At 39.2% G+C, this 15,444-nt stretch overlaps 1 long non-coding RNA gene across 2 annotated transcripts in view; it reads right to left on the minus strand.

Moving 5' to 3' along the window:
* Window positions 1-15,444, minus strand: part of LOC143158042 (uncharacterized) — a 36,557-nt gene that overhangs the window by 14,103 nt on the left and 7,010 nt on the right. For both annotated transcript variants that reach the window (XR_012994900.1, XR_012994899.1), the window contains exon 2: window positions 8,975-9,106. This is a non-coding gene — a long non-coding RNA (uncharacterized LOC143158042). The remainder of the gene's footprint in view (window positions 1-8,974; window positions 9,107-15,444) is intronic.

The raw sequence follows: 15,444 nt of genomic DNA on the forward strand, positions 1-15,444 counted from the left end.
TCGTCAAGCAGGACCTGCCTCTCATGAATCCGTGCTGGCTGGGCCTGATGCCCTGGTTGTCCCACTCATGCCTTGTGAGCGCCCTCAAGATGAACCGCTCCATAATCTTCCCGAGCACCGAGGTCAGGCTGACAGGCCTGTAGGTCCCCGGATCCTCCTTCCAGCCCTTCTTGTAGATGGGCGTCACATTGGCAAGCCTCCAGTCGTCCGGGACCTCCCCCGTTAACCAGGACTGCTGATAAATGATGGAGAGTGGCTTGGTGAGCACCTCCGCCAGCTCCCTCAGCACTCTCGGGTGGATCCCATCCGGCCCCATAGACTTGTGAGCATCCAGGTGGCGTAGCAGGTCATTGACTGCTTCCTCTTGGATTATGAGGGGTTCATCCTGCTCGCTGTCCCTGTCTTCCAGCTCAGGGGGCCGAGTACCCTGAGGATAACTGGTCTGCCTGTTAAAGACTGAGGCAAAGAAGGCATTGAGTACCTCAGCCTTTTCCTCATCCTCGGTGACAATGTTCCCCCCTGCATCCAATAAGGGATGGAGATTTTCCTTGGCTCTCTTCTTGTCATTAATATATTTGTAAAAACTTTTTTTGTTGTCTCTAACGACAGCGGCCAGATTGCGTTCTAGCTGGGCTTTTGCCTTTCTCATTTCTTCTCTGCACGACCTAACGAGATCCCTGTACTCTTCTTGAGTCGCCTGCCCCTTCTTCCACAAGCGGTAAACTCTCCTTTTTTTCCTGAGTCCCAGCAAGAGCTCCCCGTTCAGCCAGGCCGGTCGTCTTCCCCGCCCATTCTTCTTACGGTGTACAGGGACAGCCTGCTCCTGCGCCTTTAAGACTTCCTTCTTGGCATCCTTACTTACATCCCTGTTAAGTTCTCCTGATACCCCTTCCCTCAACAGTACTACTCTCTGAAGGCAGAAAGCATTGGGGAAGTAGTACAGAGAAGATGGGGCCGTTTAGCGACTGACATCTTGCAAGCTTAAGACCCAGAATTTTCTTAATGGTTTTCAGAAGTGGGTTTTTTTCCCATTTTCAAATGTTCCCCCCACCTGCCAACACAGATGTCTGTTAGCTGCCTGAAACAGAAAGCAGGTGAATGCCAGAGGTGCCCGTCAAGAGGTCTGCAATATGAAAATATTTGTGCACTACTACTTCAAGCAAGAATAGCGATTACATTTCCTAGTGGCATCTTCACTATGCTGTACATTTCTAAGTGCTTTATCAACAATTATTTCCAAAAGTGAGCTTAGTCCTTGCCCTAGGAAAATCGAGGGAAAAGCTAATGATGACTCTTGGCAGAAGGGAAATGCTTATTATTATTCCTCACTGGCCATGGCCAACTTCTCGCAGCCATTTCAGCATTTCCAGTGGGTAGCACCGGTGGGCCCTGAGTCTGCTCGGTTCCCTACGGGCCTTTCCTCTCCCTGAAACCAAACGAAATTGAAAGTACGCAGCACTTTTACTTTAATCGCTTGGTAACTTGAAAGTCTGTCCCCCAAAGGCCAGCCTCACACAGGCCCATTTGTGTGAACAGACCTGACAAATCACCTGTGTTTTTGAAAGGTTTAGGTCTAATTACATTTTCGTTTACTTTATTATTTAAGTATCCCTGGGACACTCCATGGGACCTTGTATTTTTTTTAATGGGTGAGTTTCAAAACTTTGTTATCTTATTAATTGGAGTATTTTCACTCCTGACAAAACATTTGCAATTACAAGGAAATGTTTTCTTCATTTTCTAAAAATGTTACTGCACTGAGAATGGACAGGAAGTATACTAGGATTTCTGCAGGATTTTAAGACTCTTTGTGCTGAACAAGCAGCTATTGAAGTTCATTTGGTATTTTACATGTGAAAAAGACAGACTTGGAGGGTAGTTATTGTTTTTTAAAAGGAAAATTATTCAGATTCAATTTCCACCTTAAAGTATCAAAGACTTGATTAAAAAAAAGCAAAAAACCAAACCAGTAGTTGTCCTTTTTTAATTTTTTTAATCCTGTTTGAACCCATATGCTTCTTTATCTATGTAGTTGTGCCTGACAGAAACAGATCCATAAAATATATAAGTAGAGCATTGAAAATTCATTATTATTTATTCAGAGGGCTGGTCAGTCGTACTGTATTTGTATTTTTTCCACATGCAGAGAATGGGTGGTATAGCCCGTCAATCCCCATCACATTCTGCTGATGTTAATTCTCCTGCATATTCTGCTTTCAATGTCAGCATTGCCTCCATTATGTCACTCGAAACCCAACATTTTCTTAAAGTCTGTGTCACGTTTCCTCCTATGACCTCACCGTACATACACCCAAATACCTTATTCAAAATTTAAACAAGATTATCATCTGGTGACTTCATTATGAACTTGACCTTATCTTTCAACAGCTCTGTTGGATCCAGTGTTGGCTGAAGTTGCGTTTTCATCATCCAGCTGGCTGGGTGGTGCTGATTTTAATTTTTTTCTTTAGCACTTATGTTTTACTGCAAGTCTATACACATATTATACAACTACAATAGTTGCCATTTCTATTCAGCTATCCCTAAAGCACATACTCCCCTGACCTCATGGTTAGGTAAACAAATTTATTCCCTCATAGGTTTAGGTACCTTCTGAATATCCCATTTAAGGCATTTAAGAATATTGGATAGTGTAACAGGGAAGATGTTTTTGAAGAGATTTGTATGGGAATTCTCAGAGTTAGGAGACAAAGAAAGAACCACGTTCCTCTCAACAAATAGTTAATTTCTAAACAGGCTATGATCACAGAGGTTACCTAAGGGAAGGGATAGGAGGAAAATGCAGAGACTTCTTGTTGCAATATGAAGAAAACAAATGTGTCTTAGTACTTAAAAACAAGATTAGGACTCAGTGAGCCCAAAAAAACATTAATATTCTGAAATAATTAGTTACTATTGTATCTACTTTCTAATGAAACCTGGTAATGATTTGCCTGTGTTAATTCTGGTAATATAACTGCATAAGATATAATTATCATATTATACTTTTATATGAAAATATAAGGTTTTGGTGAAGGACTGTACTCTGGCATTTGAGTAATATGGATCATTATTGAGTAATAATGATAATGGAGTACTTCTCTTTGCAGGGCTCAGTCATTAGCACATTCCATTCAGTTTTGGGGCAAGAGATGCCCTTGTCTGGGCATGCCCAAGGAATATTAGTATTTCCAAAGCAGAAGGAGGTAAGTAATAGTTTGGGGACAGAATTTTGAAACTACCTCTTATTGGAAGATGTTGATAAGAAATCCTGGAAGAACAGAAGAAGGAGCCGGACTTGCATTTCAGCTCACCCTAAAGAAAAGTTTGGGGCATAAAAAGGAATGGGAGTCAGCAAATCTAGCCTTCTGTGGGGCAAGGTGAGGACATAAGATTCGCACAGAATGAGACTGACAAGGCCATGAAGCATCTTATCAGCTCATCAGCTGCATACTGCAGGGTAAGAGGAACCTTTGGAGATTTTCGAAGTAGTATGTATATGCGTGCTTCTATTTTCTCTTCCACTCACCTCTTTCTAAAGTTTTTTCAATTTTGTTATTTGCATTTGGTAAATACATTCTCTATTTTTCTTTCATCTTAACCTAGCTTGCACTGAAGGTGATCTCAGTATAGTTGGAAGATTCAAAGGCCTTTCATTCCTTGGAGTAGAAATTCTTAAAAGTAGGGTAATGAACTGTCTCGTGAACTGGACTGTATCATCTCATGTTGTCCAGCTTTCAAATGATATTTCATGGAATATTTAAAGTATAACAGAATGTGCCTCTGTACAGACCAGTTTGGGAGTTGGTAATTCAGCTGCTTGTTGACAATAAATGTTTTTCAAGACTAGTGTTATTTGGGAAATTTTCTTGTCTTGCAGTGGTGAGTGTGCCTCAACCACATGGAAGCAAAGGAAGTATGAAGCCAAATTAATCTAGAAAATCTAATGTCAGTTACAAGGCCAAATCTTCTGTGTATGGGAAAGGGATTTGCACTATGCAAAAAAGTATCCCAACGGCAGAGTAGATCACGTCATACACAAAGTACCTTTGTGGCTCTCAGTTTCCACTTGCTGTGACAAAAGGTTTTCTTCAAAATATATAGGATGCCATGGAGAATAAGATAAAGCCCTTAATCCCTGCTTTGCTGGTGCTGACAGAACAGATCTCCAGATGCACAGGCTATGGGATGTTTGACAAGCAGGAAGTTGGGGACTGAGGTGGATGAAGGCATGAAAAGTTGCTTGTTCGTAGCAGCCCAACTTCTCCTCATAGTTATATCACAGGATATTGATTTGCTGAACTGGTTTTAATTCAGCTTCAAAAATATGGGCTTTAGGGCCTGATTATCATGAAGCATATGACTTTATAAAAAAAAACCAGTGAATGGTTTTATGCCTGGAATAGAAGAAAGTTAGCTCAGTTAGTAGCTTGAGAAAAGATTTATAGCCTACAGATTAGCTACACAAATGTAGGGAAGTGTGAACTCTCTTCTATGCACTTTTCTTAAAATGCTGAGGCAACTCCAAGAATCTTCTTGGACAGAGTTCCATTTTATTTTTCTTTTCTTCTACTTCTCATTCCGTACGCTTCTAATGCCATAAGCTTCTTGTGATGTTCTTACTGAACACCAACAATTTTTATATTAGAGTTGTATCATCAACTTGTATTTGTCTGTTGTTGGATTATGTAGATCACAGATTACTGGTCCATATCTGTACAGCAAGGATGGTTCAGATAGGTGTATTAGCTAAAGTGCAGTGTCTCACATACTGCTGTCAGTACTACCTGGTGCCGGTCTGGAGTGGCGAACTTTCGAGAGATCACACTATTCCTCTGTGGTCATTGATATGTTTCAATTGCAGGGGGTGCTAACTAGCATGCACTAAATCAAGGAAATGAAGGGAAATTCTCCTTTACAAGTTTCACATCCAGCAGAGTTTCTCCCAGACTAATTCCAGGCAGAGCTACTGTCCTTGCTCTCTTCCTCTGAGTGTCAGGAAGGTCCTGTGCTGGGGCCAGCCCTGGTAAGAAGAGGGGATGGTGTTGCTGGAATCCCCAGCAAAGGACTCACCAAGTGTTTACGATGCTACATTGCACCTAGCAAGCCAAGCAGAACCCAAGCTGACTTCTGATGAAGCCAGTGGTATGTCTGTGTCCTGAATGCCTAAGGGGACACTGTGGTACTGTGCCGCTCAGGCTTGTTCATAATTCAGGATATCTCAGCCCCCAGAGCCAGAACAATGGAGATCTGACTGAATTAACCAATTTCTGTTGCCTAATTCTGTACCTTTGACACATTTTCTGAACTGCATTGTCACGTATTCCTGGTGGAGATCCTATAAAATCTGCAGACGGGGGCAACAAATATCATTTATATTTTAGTGCAGTGTATTTCTTTGTGACTGTAAATTAAGGATAAGACATATTACAAAAAAAAAAAAGACACTTATCATTGACCTCAAAGTGTTGACTCCTCTTACTCTCCTCCTTGTGAGTAAGACACTACAGTTTCTCTCTCAGGAGAGATAAATTGATGGTAATGCCGAAAGACAAAATAAAGTAATTATGTTTTCAAAACATATATTAACTTAGAGGTGGTCTCTTAGGGGCTAACACATTACTTGCAATTTTACTTTAAAAAGACATTGTAATTGACTCCTATTAATCTGCTTCGTTTTCAAGGTATGTGTACTAAATAAACAATACATATAGTTGTTCCTATTGATAAACACTCAATTACCAATAAAATTCAAGCTCAAAACTGATGAGACTGCTTTTTAGACAGCACTCCAATTAATCCAGAAGGAACTGATTCCCAAAGCAACCTCTGCGGTCATTAAATAGTATCTACTTACTGTGGAATTTACTGATCATGGCAATTCATCTCTTACAAACATCTGCTTTGACTCAGAGTACACACCTCTCCTGTATAAGCTGGAGAAGCATTTCTCTGGCTTTACGTTATTAGGCTTTGGTTTAAAGTCAACAGAAAGATACCCACTGATTTAGCAGACTTTGGATTAGGTCCTTGGCTGCTGTGCTAAACAGCAGGGAAAACTATACCTTATCAGTCCTGTGCTATGTCTGGAATATGATCATGCAAACTGTACATAATGTTCATACCTCTTCTTACATCTTGATACGGTCTGAGGCAAGAGAAGGCTCAGCTGTGCTGCAAAATGGAAAACAATGAATAGAACAAGTATGTCAGGGTCTGTTGCGTATGATACAGAAATACCACCGCAAGGAATCCTGTTTCAGTGCTGGGCTTGCAAGATCAGGCTACTCTCCAACACTCTTGATTGTGAACTTAAGCTCGTGCACAGGTAAAGCTTGGATCCAGCAGGGTCTACTACTCAAAGCTCTGTGGGAAAGTTGGTGTTGTATTCCTGGGTCTGTTCCAGCCCCAGAAGCAGTACAGCTGTATTCATGATGTGCTTCATGTATTACTAAACACCCTGCTGGACATGAGGCTTTGTATCCCTAGCATGGATAATCAACAGAGCACATTACCTGCTCACAGATAAATGAGAGCTGCCTATATGTGCCAGACATGAATCTGTGTTTCTATTGGACGTGGCATGTAAACTTGAAGTTATATATGGGATTTTTAGACCATAAACTCCACAGGATGCTTATCGACTTCTTTATTGTTAACAGGGAAAGAACACTAACAAAAAAAAAAGATTGTGGGTTCATCACATATAGAAAAAAAAAGCTGTAATATCTTAAAGTTTTTAATAGACTTCTGCTTTACTTTCATTACGTATTGAAAACAATTAGAATTTTAGTGTTTTACAGCATCACTTTGAATACTTCATTGCGCTGCTGTAAGAAGACCTGAACCAAACTGTTGGAGATTAATGGGAAAAGGAACTAAACCACAGGCAAGACAGTATAACAAGCAGTAAGTAAGAATAAAAGTAAATATATGAACTAGAAATAAATTAATAAATAAAAATAGTGCTCTATTGAGACAGAAAGATGAGGAAAAACTGAAGAATCTTGTTAAATACAATCAAGGTAAGTATCAAAGAAACAAAAAGAAAATGTTAAGGAGTGTTCATTGTCAGTTGAAGATATTTGGGTCAGTCCATCAGTCCAAGATATGGATCCATTTAATCATGTTGATCTGTTGAACTGCAGGTATTTGTATTCAATGAAGATAATTCTGAGATTCTTTGTACTGATGCTGTGATAATAGTGTATTTTAAAATGCTGGCCACAGGAAAATCATTGTTGCCTTTAAAAGTATCCCTTAGTCCACCATGCTACTTTGTACAAATCTGTTTAAAACAAGTGCATAAATGTCAAAAGGCCTTAGAAAGACAGAGACTTTGAGGAGCAATTTTGTGCGAGTCTCTTGAATCTACTTGGAAATCCAAAGTCCCAGGAGCCTTTCAAGATTCAGCTCACCCTGGATATTGAAAAATTGGCTGATTCGATAAGAAGAAACAATATTTGAATACTTTCATATATTCAGTTCAAGATTGGATAGTAATTCATTTCAGGCTAATATTAATGACAAAATTTGGCCTCTCAGTATAGACTCTCAGTATAATTGCAGTATAGACTGGTGAAGCTCTATTCCTGTTACTAAATCCGCACATCTTTACACTACCTGGCGCTCTGGCTCAGCTACAGACACTTATGCACACGAATAACCTTTTCACATTAATATCCTCCTGAAGCCCGCAGAATAACACTTTAACATAAAGAAAGGCATGTTTACGCATCCGTGGGGTCATGCTTAATTCCCACCATATCTTTATTTTTGAATACGTCACCGATCCAGAGGTCACTGTTAAAAATTCTGGTGCATTGCAAGGCTTGTATTCAGGAAAGAGGGTGTAGCAAACTCCTATGTATCTCAGGGGATTACATCCTTTCTAAGGAAACAGAAAACTGCGGTGAACAGCAGCCAAGAAGTTGCCTAGTGCAAAACTGAAACCAAAATTGCTTTTCTGAGATGAGGTAAGAAAGAAAGGGCTGAGAGGGAATGTTTGCCTGATCCAAAAACACTGGCAGCTAGTTTGGGATTTTTATTTTGGATTGTGGATCCAGAGCATAATCTTATTTTCATTGGCAGTGAGGATCTTAACCAGCATAGATAATTCTTGGCTGGGATTACACTACCAAAATCTCAGCAGTTTGCCAGTTAACTCAAACAGCTGCATTTCCTTTAAAAGAGAATTACCTGAAGATAGATTGACAACACTGATCTGTTCCAAGTCAGTTTCTTTTATTATTAGACCATTTAACTATTGTTTTTCTCTGTGATACTGGTTTTTATTACAGTTTGTACACTTTCCCAGAAATGTAGCAAATCATGTACAACTTGTAATAAAATGGAAACCTGCAAGCGATATTAGAAATCATTCAGAAGGCAGTGAAAATAGAATATTTGCTTCTTTCGCACTTTGAAAATACACAGCCAGGCAATATAAATCACAGGTACTTTTCTTACCTGTTTCACTCTAACCTAGACAGGTTCAGCAAGTTCTGAAACTTGGGTGAAAGGGCAAGATAAGAAGTAACTAGTTTGGGCCAGCTTGTGTATATTCATGAGGTGGGATTGCTGGCAATGAGTTTCCAAAGTAAAGAGGTAGAGACACAAGAGGGATGTGGTTGAGTGTAGTGGGTCACTTGCCTGGGGTTTGGTATGAGAAATCCAAGGAAGAGCTTTCTTGTTGGTGTTGAAAATCAATTCACTAACAAGGTAAGCTGAGTCAGATGGAGTAATAAATTTTTTATTATTATTATTATTATTATTATTATTATTATTATTATTATTATTATTTCTTCTATCTTTGTTAAGGTGTTATTACTATTTCTATTTGTAAATATTTGTAAGATGTCAAAATACTCAGGTAGGCTACACAAATACCTTAACAAAGATAGAAATAACAAATCCACCATTTTTTCAGGAAAAAAACCCCAACACATTAATTTTTTTGTTTGATGACACTTACTTTGGCTGCAAAAGGTATAGTTGTGGCTGTTCTTACTTCCTGACAGAGTATTTTCTTTGCTCTGTCCATATGCCCAGGATTTTATGGGTTGAACTAACTCATTTCTCCTTCACTGTATCTGGAGCCTGGTAGCTGGAGAAGAATAAAAGAAAGGATGGGAAGTTACTTATCTTGGTTATCCTGCACATCTGAACATGTTTTGATATTCTGGTCCACACTGATGGCATGAAGAGACTTTCTCTTTTATCTTTGTCAAAGAATTTTTAGTTTTGAGATATGTGCTTTAACAAATCAGGTGTTCAGGAGAACCTGGGCTTAGGTTAAATCTCTCACATCCAGAACACAGCCTGAATAATTTTCCTCCAATTTCCATCTTGGTGTAACTTGTTATGAAGATGTCAGTAGTTCATCTTTTTCTCCTTTTTCAATGGTGACACAATGAATGACCAGAACCTGCTCTCCGCATTGATTAGTAATAGCAGCTTTACAATGACCAGCCCTAGACAGCCATTTAAAAGACATGAGATAAGAAATTTTAAAAATGGCACAGTGTGAGAATTTCACCATTCTTCTTGTAGAGTCTTTGTACCAGCTCTTTGCTCCTGCAGCAAAGAGATTATCCATGTAGTCACTAAGCACAAACCTGAACTCCAATAGAAGCTCGAATTAACAGCAAAACACATGCAGCTCAATAAACTGAAATGAAAAAATAGCTAAAAAGGTAATAGTGAAGGACTCAAACTAATTTATGTATGTTTAGCTTCAGTATCCAAGTGTTATCTATTCATCCAATGTTTGCTGTGCCCTGTGTTTGTTGTGCATTCTGTGTAGCTGCAAAGATGGGAAGGGGGCCTGGACAGCAGGAAAGATAACTGTTTACCCCAGCCAGCAACCCTAACTGAGGATGATAACGCAAAAGAAGGATTGATCCTAATGGGAAACTGTGGGATTTTTCAGGTGACCTTTCTCATGAGGTGAAGAAAGCAGGACAATTATTTACATAGGTATGCTGTCAGGGAATTGCCTGAAGTGGTGAGACCTGGAGAACTCCTAGCAAAGGCCAGTGCTATAAGCTGCAGAACAGACCTTATCTCCCTTTGCTCCTCCTGGTTTCCACCTGGTTTTAAATATGCTTTGATGTCCACCCCTGCTGTAACTGTAAACAGGAATTTATTCTTAGTTCCTAACACAGAGGCAAGAAAAGAGTGTTAACCATTACTCTTACAAAGTTTTAATGAGATGAAACAAATAAGTGCCTTAATCTAGCTAGAGATTTATTCACGGGGTTTTTGCTTTCTTTAAATAAAAAAATCAGAAGTAATGCCAGTCTGAGAAAATGAACTTGTGCTTTTACTACAACTGAAAAGAAAGATTCCAACTTGCAATAGCAATACTGGCATTGCCCAGGCAACCTGGGCAAATGCAGAAATGTAGGAATACAGTTTCTAACTCAGCTGGAATCGGCTTGATCATGTCTACGGCATTCAAAACTGTATGAAGTAATGCTGCTGTTTTGCTTCATTCACGTCCACATATCACGTAACTGAGTTGTGGTGAGGAGGAAGCAGTGCTATTTTCCTTTAGATTATGTGATTTGCAGAGGGGAGGTGTTGTTTCTGATTTTTTGTTGTTGTTTGTGTCTGTATAAGATATATATTCCTCACTGATAATTAAATGTGTTTGTAGAAATCTGTTAAAGAAGATGTATTTGAGTTATTCAAGTACAAAAAAGCTTGCAGAAATATTGTGTTCTGCAAGTTGACTGTAATTATCAGGAAGCTTTCAAAATGTTTACACATATAAAGGGTTAGTGGGAAAATTTCCCACCAGTCATTGCTGCTATAGCAATATTGTATGAACAAAAAGGAAAATGTTTACTGATTTTGTTTTTCTTTTCCAGTCTCTGTAATCTACAGTGAACCATGAACTGAATTTCTGCCTCTGGTGGTGTAATAGTCCCTCTTCCATTATAAATGCTCTGCAAAAGACAGAATACAAATAACATGATAAGAAACATTTACTCATAATTTTACTCCATTTTTTTCCCTTCCTATTCAGGATAGTAAAATACAGGCTACCAACTAATGTATCTTATTTCTGAGCTGATAATAAGGGATGGTAAAGAGATGGGGGGCGGGGACCTGTCCATTTAGATAGTTTAAATTACAGCTTAATGGGCTAACTCCACACTAACCTAATTTTATATTCTTTGTCCTCAGCTCTGTATTACTGATCCTACTCCCACATGGATTCTCTTGCCATTCAGTATTCAGAGAGTGCTGCTCTCCTTTATCTTTTAGGGACTAAATAACATTCATGACCTCTCCATAAGAAGCTGACCTCCACTGGCTGCTGATTCCTCCTCCCCACACAACCACCCAACACTGAGAGGCATAAAGAGCATGAAAAGCGATACCCTAGCTCCAGCATAGGAGTGTTTGCTGGGTTGCATCAGACTCTGCCAGCCAGCCATGGAAATCCCCTTCACACTGGATCCCTTAAAACTACACTAACCAAAAGTACTAATGAAGAAACTTTGAAGAATATCATGTAAACCTGTCCTAGCATAGGGTTATAAGACTTGACCTAAGAGATATCCTTAATGACAGATGTCTAAATCAGTATATTTTAAATAGGAGTCTTGGATCTAGCACTGTTTCTAGCCCTTCTCCCCCCACCTCCTTAGCAGTGGCCCAGCTGTGGGTATCCCCAACTCCATATCACCATTGCTGTTAACCACTTTTTCAAATGAGCTGAAAAGATTTCGGTGCTTTTCTTCCATTAAAATGCAAAAAAAATCTAATGTAACTTCATGAAAATATGAGATGTTAGTTTGCACAGTCAATGGTTTTGAGGATGCACTGGCCAGGATGCACCCACTTTTTAGCCTTTCAGATGAGCTATCTAAAATAGGAGCTTAATCCTTTTAGATGCTTTTCCCAAAGGAAATATCAGCTTTTCCAACTTCGAGGATCAGCTTGTTATGGAAAAGGTCATTAAAGTTCCCTCACTTACGTTTTCTAAGAAAGAAGGTTTAGGTTCACTACAGATTGACAGCAAAACCATCAGATTTCCTACAAATTGCCTCACAGTCTTACTGCTTCTGAATATCTCAACTCTTGAATCTTTAAAAAATGAAATAAGATGGAACTTAACCAAATAAAATGGAACCCAAAGTTATTTTCCTTTCCTTTCTAAAAGATTGAATGGTAAATTCACGTTTCTGTCCTATGTTATTAGTTTTCCTCAGACTGCTTCTCTCTCCTCTGAGAACTGGTCTGATCCTCTGGTTAATAGTTCACTGGTAACCACACTCACAAAAATTTGCAAGATATCAAAAAATATAATGCATTCACTTTTTTGTCTTAAATACTGAATTATTTTTGTTCAAAAAGGCTTTCCTTATTGCAGTAATTTTTATTTTTATGTGCATATATTTTAGCTTCCTCTAATGGCTGGAAAATTTCAATTAAAAATTTCTGTTGGAGTTAATAAAAGAGGTATCATAACAGAAATAATCCATATAGTTTTATGCCCATACATTGACCTGGAGTTTCCCATTAAGCTACTGGCAAGTGAGAGGTGATTGTTTCCTTGCGGGTTATTGTACCTCCCTTGAAAAGAAGGATGGGTTTGACTCATGCGGGTCAAATTTATTCCTCACTGAAATCAGAGAAATTACATTAGAAGTACAGTGTTTGCTGCATGAGTTTCATATTGGTTAGGTATAGCCTTTTTCCTTCACTTGGGAGGATTTCTGAGATCCATTAACCTTTCAGAGCAAGTTTTATGCCAAACGTTCATTTTGTCTGAGAGGTTGATTTAATTTAATATTCTCTACAGCAAACAAAGCAATAGTTCAATTTGAACAAAACCCTAGGTCATCCAGCAGTGAATCACTTACAGGTGGTTAATAGAAAGCAGTGTAAGACGGAAAAGGAAATACAGCAAAATGAAAATGCCTCTGAATGTTCAACAGAGGAAACAATTAGTAAAGCAAGTCAGCATGATTGATAGAGATGAAAGCACTGAGAATGATTCATCCAGCTGTTGATCCAGTTTTATACCAACATAGTGGAAACGCCTTGATGGAGTTGTGTTAGTGTAGCTGGTATCTCGAGCCAGCAGTTTCATTGCAATTTAATGATACACCTTAGTCCTCACAAGTGTGTCTAGCTGAAATTATTTTCCATGAAGCTTGGGAGGAATATTCAAATAATGTGTTTCCATAAAATGGGCACCCATAACATTTGAATAAATTTGAGAATTTTTTAACAGAAAACCAATACAAAAAATCTTTGGGTTTTTGATTTTCATAGAGAATCATTAATTTAACAATACTCAGTCTGGGATAATAAACTTTTCCTAAATAATAAGAATTTTTTTTGTACCAGCAAATAGCAAAATAGCTCCTTTTATATTCAGGTAGCTTAAGCTCCATATTAATTAGAAGTTACAAACATTTTAGTAGTGAGAAGGAAAAAAATACTGTCCGCTTTTTGTAGGTATCTCCCAAAAAAAGCTCAACAAACTCCAAAAGTTTAGAATTAGGATTAAACTTCAAAGCAATTAAAAAAGTCTACGGTGTGGAAATATGAGTTTGAATCAATCAGTTAACCCCCGCCTAAACTCTACCCTGAAGTCAGACCATAAGTTAAGCAGCCATTTAATAATCAATTCCTAATAGCTTCCATCATCTGAACTGGAGTAATGTGACTATTTCTTAGCCCAGCTCCCATTACAAACAAGGTTGATATGACCACACTGTGCTTGTGTGCCACTAGGTTTGTCTTTCTATTTATTTCTGAATCCGTTGGCCAGTTTTAAGCCAAGTTAACTAAGGGCTGAGCTACCTGAGTTCCCACAAATTTTATGGAAACAGGAACTAAGCCAGAGAAGGGAAAGCTTATAAAAGCCTCTGCAAATACCCAGCTGAAGGAAAGGTGGCAGTATCAGTTTGTGCGCTATTAGGCACCAGAAAAGTTGCACAGGAGATAGATAGACATTTTCTGATATCCTCTGTCATGAATGGAGTTTCAGCTGGAGCTCACTGGATCCGTGGCAGTGCCCAAATCCACGCAAAACCACAGTTTGTTACTTCTGGATCACTGGTTCTTGGTGGTGCTACCGTGGGGTCTACAATGCGGATTTGCTCGATGGGAAATGCTAGGTTCAGCTTCCCATCTGTTTGAATGTTTCTGTGTACTGTTACAAGGTAGGATTGTTGAGTCTTCTTTGGCTCCAGGAAGGGGAATGCCTGGGCAGGAAGCGTGTTGTCCTTCCCAGGGAGGAGGATGTAGGGTCTGTCCCCCACCTGCAGCGACCACCAGGCAACTGGCCCAGCACATTCAGTCCATTTGCTGGGGACAGCGGTTCCTGGCTTTTGCCTTCTGGAGGACAAAGGCTTTGCCATTTCCTTGAAGGAAGCAAGCTGTCAGCAGTCTTGTTTCTGGTTTCCCTGCCTCCTTCCCAGTGGCCATGGAGACATTTCTCTGTCCATTTTGCTGCTGTGGTGTAGGAAGTGTTTTCTGGCTGAGCTGTCTGCTTTCCCCTTTGTGCAAGAACGCTCTGCTCTATACAACATACTTTTGAAACGCTAGAGAGATTAGAGCATGAGTTCTGGACCCAAATGTCTATCCCACTTTCAGGTGAGTAAGACCCCGCTTTCTGCTTCTATAGCTCTCACAGCCCCACTGGGAAATGCCAGCAGCACCACCAGGATCATAAACCTGAGCATGGAAGTTGCTGGAGTACAAATGCACAGACCTTCACATTTGATATGAAGACCAGCTGACAATGATTTCATGTTTACATAATTTTTCCTCTGCTATGTGAAACCTAATAGCAAAAAGTAATGGCAACTCTAAACATCCCTGTAAAACACCACCACCATTGTTGAGCACTGCCAAATTTTCACCAACCCTTCATTTTTGCTTCATTTAAATTCATCAAAGGACTGCAGGTTCCTTCAGTACTATCTGCAAGTGTTCAGCACTTCTCAGTGTAGAAAAAAAGTGAAGACATAGTTAACTAAATGCCAACTAAATAAATGCTGGGAATAAACCCCAAGTATTAGTCCCTGTCAGAAATAATCCTGGCTGAGTAATTAGTAGGGGTATTTTTATGCTGACATGCAATATGTGAACAAATGCAGTATGAAAGAGTTGTTATTCTGCTTAAGATAGTTATAAAATGAAATTAAATATCTCTTTGAAATAAGCATCCATTCACAAAGGTTATTTTAGCTAAATATCAGTTGGCCATTTCAAATCTTTTGCTTGTTCATTACTTAAGAAATAGCAAGCAAATCCCACCCTTTCAAGCCTTGTTAAATCCTTCCTTCAGAGAATGCATGTAAATACAGCTCAGTTTATATTCCAGAGGGTTTCAGTAAGGATTTTTCAAGGTACATGTTAGTTCTCTCCTCTCAGTGATGAGGATTCAAGAGTACAACCACTGATTTAAAAATA

Source organism: Aptenodytes patagonicus, chromosome 3, assembly GCF_965638725.1.
Source record: "Aptenodytes patagonicus chromosome 3, bAptPat1.pri.cur, whole genome shotgun sequence".
NCBI classification, from domain to species: Eukaryota; Metazoa; Chordata; class Aves; order Sphenisciformes; family Spheniscidae; genus Aptenodytes; species Aptenodytes patagonicus.